A 7,367-nucleotide genomic window follows, 5' to 3' on the forward strand; every position below is an offset into this window, starting at 1 on the left:
TTGACTTGCCTGTTTGCCCTGTGACTCAGGTAGGCCTGGTTCTCCTCTACCAGCTGAAGGCTTCTAATTTAAAAAAATAACTCTATCAAAGTAACCAAGAGGGCTTGCATGGCCAGAAGGAGGACCCCTCTAGAAGCATGGATGGGGACTCCTGATGAAGTAGACTTTTGTCCCCCTATATATCCTGTGAGGCATATATGCTTTTTTTATGAAAAGAGAGAGAGAGCATCTGGAGGCTTTTGCTCTGGTAAGGGGCAAAAACAGAGAACACCTGAGGTTTTTCTCTTTTAACTGTTTTTTTTTTTTTTTTTTCCTGAGGGCAGGCTGTGGAACCTGTTTAACCAGTTAACCTGATGCTTGACAGACAGTTAAGGCTAAATTGGAGACTAGTACTTTCTGGTGCCTTTAGGGATTTTTCCCAAACTCTGAAAAAAGAAGCTCACAGCTAGTTAGAGCAAAAAGGGGGAGAGGGGGCACTCATGCTGAACTGCCTGTGAAAGGAGAAGGAGAGGCTGAGGGTTGGAGGAAAAGAGAGTTCTCAGGCTCAATGCATGAGGTATTATTTGTCATCCCTGCTGTCCAGATCGATCCTGCCCAAAGGAAGTACTGAAACACTGGAAGCAAAGGTGACCTCCACTCTTGGGCCATGGAAACCATGAGGGAAATATAAGAAATCTGATTGTCTGTTTGCCCTGGACATGGCTATAGGGGGTCCAAGACTTAGCCACCTTTGGAGCCTCAGAGTGAGTCAAGAAGTTGTGTCTCCAGCCTTTGGGTGACACCGGGGAGTGTTCCAGCCAGAACACCTTTTGTGGCCTGAAGACAAACTTTCTTTTCCACCAGCTGTTTTTGGACCTCCTCTTAAGCAGGTCAGATCTTGAAAGAGAGAGTTAGCATTTAAGGAAAGGAAAAAAGAAAAAGCCTTGGTACACTGAAGTTGGGTTCCACTCATGTAGCATTGGCAGTGTGGTATAATCCCCCACCTGGTGTCCAAGTTTCCTCAGATTGCCTGCCATACAGCTGTAGTGGGCTCAGAGCTTTTCCTCAGTTTCCCAAGGGAACTCCTTTACAAGACACAGAGAGAGAGAGAAAAGGTGGACCTGAGAGTTCCACCATAGCTAGGCTGTGGTGAGGAGTCTCTCCTGGAAAATAGATTCCACCAGAGTGCCAGACACTCACAGTCACATTCTTAGGCAGCCTTTCCCAGTCTGGCACAACCTATACCGACCTCAGGTGATGGCTGATCCCTTTGTATGTCACCAAATATGATGCACGGATGACATGTGCAGGAACTTCAGGTGCTCAGGGTTCTCGAGCCTGCTCTGAGAATGAAAGCACAGACAGACTCTAACAGCAGAGGTCAGAAAGATTTTATTTGTAGAAAATTTAGGTGTAGAAAAGAGAAGAGAATTATTGCATATTGGGGCATGCAGGGGGACTCAGAAACCAGTGATCCCATGGGTCAGGGTGGGGAGTGGGTTTTATAACCTATTTTTGTATTATTTGAGGGTGGAGATGCCTTTCAGATACAAACAGAGTTTTCCTAGGGAGGAGAAGTGTCTCCTTGACCTCCTGTGGTCTGTTCTTAAACATTTTGAGCCTCTTGGTCCCACACCTGTTTCTCAAGGGTGCTCCTTTCTTCTTTCTACTTCCCCCAGCTTTTCCCAGCTTTATTAATCATTGCCAAATTTTCAACAAATAAAGTAAAAAGCTACAGGAGGGTGGGGATAGTATAGGAAATGGTAGAATGAGAAAAGGTCAGCCAATTGGTATTAAGTTATATCTAGATAGGAACAAGAAGTTATGTTGTGCTATTTTACAGTAGGGTAACTATAGAGGATAATAATGCATTGTGTATTTCAAAAAGTTCATAAAAATAAATGCTTTATCCACAAAACATGACAAATGTTAGAAGAGATAGATATACTTACTTTGATCTGAACATTACATAACATTCACATGTATCAAAACACTGTGTGGTACACCTTGATATACCTAAGTTTCATGTTTTTGTGTGTCAGTTAAATTTAAAATAATAAAAAAGAGAACATACCAAAAATATGATGAGCTACTTTTTCTTATTTTAAATGCCCCTCAATTCTTCTTAAATTAGGAAAAAATGAACAATTACAGTGGAATTTGAGGTTGCTTTAGACTACCAAGAAGATGTAAATTTTCTGTGAATCAATTATATTCACCAAACAAGTAGCCTGGCAAAGTAGTAAAAATATTACTCACCCATATCTTTATAGTGATCTGGAAGGAAACCATAGGTGGTGTAGAAAAGAATCTTTAATATTTTGGGCAAGGATTTTCAGCAAGATGCAAATGTATGATGTAAATTTAAATGTATGATTTAAATCACTAACTGATATGTTTATTTATGTATCTTAAGAGGGAAATATTTTTGATGTGAGTAGAAGATGAATTCTCATGGATGTTTGATAATGGTCATGGAAAATATTTGTCAATTTAAAAATCTGTTTATAAATTGAGAATATTTCAGGTTTAGCCCTAAAGATTTACAAATTTAAATATATGATTCTCAAATTTCACAATGTTTTCATTGTTTCAGGAAAGTAAGCATTCAAAATCAGAATATTCAATTGATGGTTGGCTTTTGTCATTCTAATAAAAGTCTCAGCCACAACTTCCTCAAATTACTCAGAATGAACTAATGGCAATGACCTTGAATCATAAGTGTCCTTATGCCACAGTTTTCAGGCTCTCATTCTTCTAAGAGGGAGCAGGTGAGTACATTAAGAATAAAGGGAATGGACAGAGGTCATATGTTTAAAAAACACAGATGATATATTTAAAGGAAGCTACTCAATCGGCTCTTCTTTGCTCCCCTCCCCTCCAGCTGCAGACTTGGATGAGAAGTCTCAGGCAAAAATACAGCAATGTAAGATGCATCTGTACTGCTGAAAGTCCTTGTATAAGAAATTGACCTCGTTTCCCTGGATTGCCTCTCAGTTTAGCTGATTATGTTGCAAAAACTTGTTTGCAGACTCTTTTAAAATAATTAAAACAAAATCTTAACTGATGTATATTTTTCATTTTTGTCCATTAAATAGAAATATGTTATTTAGCTTTCTAGAGCATGTTTCCATTCTCCTGTGTGTACATCATAGTTCTGTTGGAATTAATAACCCTCTGGTGTTGAAAACAAGCACACATGAGACAGAGAAAATCTTGACAAGGCAATTTCTTTTGATCAAAAGTGTGTAAGCATGTGCTCACTGCAGCTAAGCAAACATGCAAGCACAAAATGGCTGACCTGGCTCCTTCTTTTATCCCTGACACAGTTGTACCTGCCCCAAACCCAGGATTTGTCCAGGTCAAAGGTTCACAATCTCCCTCAATTGGCTAAAAGGCTTAGGGGTTGGATTAGGGCATACAGTTTGGTGGGCAATGGAGTCATTCAGGAATCCAGAAGAAGAAGCAAGGACACTTTAAACATGCAAGTCACCTAAGATGGCAACCTGAGGAATACTTAAGTAATCTCAGACAGTAACAAATACTTTGATAGAAAAGATAATTTCTTCTTACAATTTCCCCCTCTTTTTAAATTCTCTTCTTCAAACTCATTTATAAGCCATTGACTCTCATGTTCCTGCATTTCTAATAGAAACATGTTATATTGGTAGGAGGGGTGATTGTTTGGTGAGGGGTGTCTCAATTAACCACTGTATTAGTCCTCTGACACAAGGAATTATGCAGCATCCTACTAAAATTAAAACTCCAGCCACTATGATCAAGGTCGTTAAAATCGACATCATCCACCCCTTCCATCTTCCAAAATATTTTTTCATTAAGTCAGTGAAGGTATCATTTATATATGAGTTTTCAGTATGCCCATTAAATAGGGTAGTTAATCCCTGTAGGGCCTTAGTAGTAGTTCCATCAGGGGCTGTATTATTTAGTATATATGTGCAACATAAAACTCCAATCATTACAGAAACTCCTGTCTTTTTGGCCAACACCATGTCTAATGCTAGCCTGTTCTCCAAGCCATCTGGCTAGATGGTCCCAATTGCTCTGCTATTCCTTTGATGACATTCCTGGTATAGTTAACAAACCGTTATTGGTTATAATAAATAAAATTAGTCCAATTAACATTTTTATTTATAATGGACCACCAAAGGAGTACTAATTCAAACCCCACTGCAATTTGTTTCCTGGCTTTGAATTCATTTGGCATTCCCTTAGGGACCTCAATGGCATCAATGTAAACATGGGGATCAAAGGAACCTGTGCTGTTGGCTGCAGTATTTGTTTCTGTCTCTCCTTTTTCTGGATGTTGTGGCATGGTCTGGGGATCTATTTCAGTTCATTGTGGATTCTGAAAGTCAATAAAAATAGAGAACCTTTGGGTAACTTTTTATATTCAGATTTTCTGTGATTTTTAAAAAAAATCATTTTCATGGTACAGAATAAACAGATTTGGGGAGCAAATGTAAGTTAATACAAGCATGAGTTATACTCCTCATCGCCTACAAGCTTTATGAAATTACATTCTGTGAACAAAATGCCAGCATTATGATCCAGGATGCAGCCCTAGACTCTGCCCTTCACCAAACAGATGTGTGAACTAGCTCTTAGTGATCCAGCTATCCATACTCAGGATGCTTGAACATAAAATGTGAGTTGAACTATGCTGATAATTACCAGCTATTTTTAAAAATACAGGGCCATTTCTTTTATATTTAGTCTGACCTCACAATGTTTTATAAGGTTTTAGTTGAAATTTTTAGAAATTCCAATTTATTTATTTTTGGTGGAACTGAGGTTTCAATTCAGGGCTTTATATATGCAAAACAGGCACTCACCACTTGAACCACATCTCCACCAGGCAGAGTACTTTGAACAGAAAAAGAACCTAAAGTACTAACAATCTTTGCAAGGTAACTTTTATTAATTTCAAGTACATTCATAGCAAAAATTTTAGTATGAAATTTTAAAAATATGAAGGGATAAAAAATTCCATCTGAGTGGAATGCAAGAAAACATTTTCTTGTGTGATAAGTGTAATATAACTGCAATTCCCTTTGAAAAATGGGTAGTATTGTCCTGTCACAGAGCTAAGACTCCATGTTTTTTGATAGGAACTATAAAAAGTAACATTACTGTGTTCTAAACTGAATCATTTAGAAAATCTGCCACTGCAGAATCACACAATTTGTTTTCTGTGAAAATTTGTCTGGTATATCCCAAGATACTATTATTAGAAAGCATAAAACATACTATTGGAAGATCAACAGGGGTTGAGTTGACAATATTCTCTAAAGCTAAAGAAGACAATAAATATGATAATTAGAGCATGTTAATTACTCTTTACAAGCAACAGAAGATGCAAATGACATACAGCAGGAAATTAACAGCAATTACTGCTCAATATTACATGACTTTTCCATTAAGAATAATATGAGAAGTTGTTAAATTACAGAAAATGAGAATAATGAGGCTAGCATATTAAAGAGCTTTAGGTTTCTGGTCTATCTGTGGAGGGAATCATTATAAATAATTCTGAGCAAATGCTACTTTCTGTGTGGCTCCGCGAGCTTCTCCAATACAATGGGGAAATCTTCATGTGTGTTTTTGTTTTTATGAAATAGAACAAGGGTGGTATTCTGGCTCAGCTAGAAGCAGTTCACTAACCTTTCCTGAATAATACATTTGCCAAAAATCTGCTAACACTATTTCACCCTTTTCTTTAAACATGTTGGACTGATGGAACAATGAGTATAATTTACCACAGTCTGAACTGTCTGAAGAGTTGGAGAAAGTCTTTATAATTACAAATCATTTTTAAAGAAAAGAAAATGATTATATGACTAAGATATAGAGGAAATACAAATATGGTAGAAAACTAAAAAACTTTTACTTCCTCATATGAACTATAAAGGAGACATATCAACTTTCTTTTGGAATGCTTAATGTGAATAGAAACTACTATAATCAACCCCCTAATTTCCTATAATCTCTGTTTACCACAGTCTGAACAGTCTGAAGAGTTGGAGAAAGTCTTTATAATTACAAATCATTTTTAAAGAAAAGAAAATGATTATATGACTAAGATATAGAGGAAATACAAATATGGTAGAAAACTAAAAAACTTTCACTTTCTCATGTGAATTATAAAGGAGACATATCAACTTTCTTTTGGAATGCTTTAATGTGAATAGAAACTACTATAATCACCCCCCTAATTTCCTATAATCTCTGTATAATTCTATCTGTCAAATGTGAAGCAAATACAGCAAGAGTAAAAGCTAGAAAGTTACATATTGAATATATATTGGAAAAAATGTACTGCTATCAAATATGCTTTAAATTCTGTGGGAAACAGTCTGCTCAGGAAAAGAAACTTATACTAATTGAATCAAGTCAGTAGAAAATAATATTATATACTAATAAGTTGCACAAAATTTAAAACTATTGTCCCAGATAAAATGAAGGAAAAAAATCTGAAAAAAACAATGTTTAGCAATATTTAAAATTTTTATTTATTTGGGAATTTTAACAACTAATTGAATAGATAAATATTTATTCACCTTGATAGGTGCTATATTATGTATTATTTACTTTGATAGGTTTAAGAACTTTAATTTTTATATTCTTAGTAAAAGATCTTGTTTTTTTATTTCTTTCTAAAATTCTAGTGTGAAATTCATAATCATTATATGAATTCAATATCTACTTTATTTGAGATCATGATCATTATATGATTTAAATAACAGATATATTTTCACCTGTAGAAGAGAGTTTGACATTTTCTTTACATATTCGCCAGGAACTACAGTTCCCATGTGAAAATATTTCTCCTTTGATTAAACACAGCCAGTTTTTCCTAATAAAATATTGAGTTATTATCACAATATTCTCCCTTGTGATATTTTTGCCTTTTTAAAACAGCCTTCCCATATGATTTCTCTTCTGGAAAGATATTTTAAAACATCCTGGTAAGTACTACCTCACTAAAATTATTCCAAAACAAAATTATTGGCATAAATAGATATATCACGGCTGAATTCACTATGCTGCTAATTACACATAAGCAAGCTTAGCTGTCTCTTGCATGATATCATTGCACTCCAGGTAGGCAATTCATTGCTTAGCAAATAGCTCTAAAATAGGCTCCAAAATGATTATTTCAAAATAAATACACATTTTACTGCTTTGTGCCTTGTTGTTATTGTTGTTTTCCAACATAGCTGTTCTTAACACATTTCCTCAAAATTACTATCATACCATTTATAACATTTATAACTTATGGAATCCATGGCCAGCTTTTTTCATCAAAACACACTTAAATGGGATCATGAGAAAGTCAGATTCTCCCTAAGCCTTTGCATTTTCCAACC

The 7,367-nt window shown here is 35.6% G+C and overlaps 1 long non-coding RNA gene across 1 annotated transcript; it reads left to right on the forward strand.

The window, feature by feature from the left end:
- Positions 1-437: 437 nt before the first annotated feature.
- LOC141420802 (uncharacterized) lies at positions 438-4,157 on the forward strand. The gene is made up of 3 exons (XR_012445453.1): positions 438-869; positions 2,576-2,750; positions 2,864-4,157. It is a non-coding gene; the product is annotated as an uncharacterized lncRNA (long non-coding RNA).
- The last annotated feature ends 3,210 nt before the right edge of the window (positions 4,158-7,367 follow it).

The sequence above is a fragment of the Castor canadensis genome, chromosome 1 (genome assembly GCF_047511655.1).
Source record: "Castor canadensis chromosome 1, mCasCan1.hap1v2, whole genome shotgun sequence".
NCBI lineage: Eukaryota > Metazoa > Chordata > Mammalia > Rodentia > Castoridae > Castor > Castor canadensis.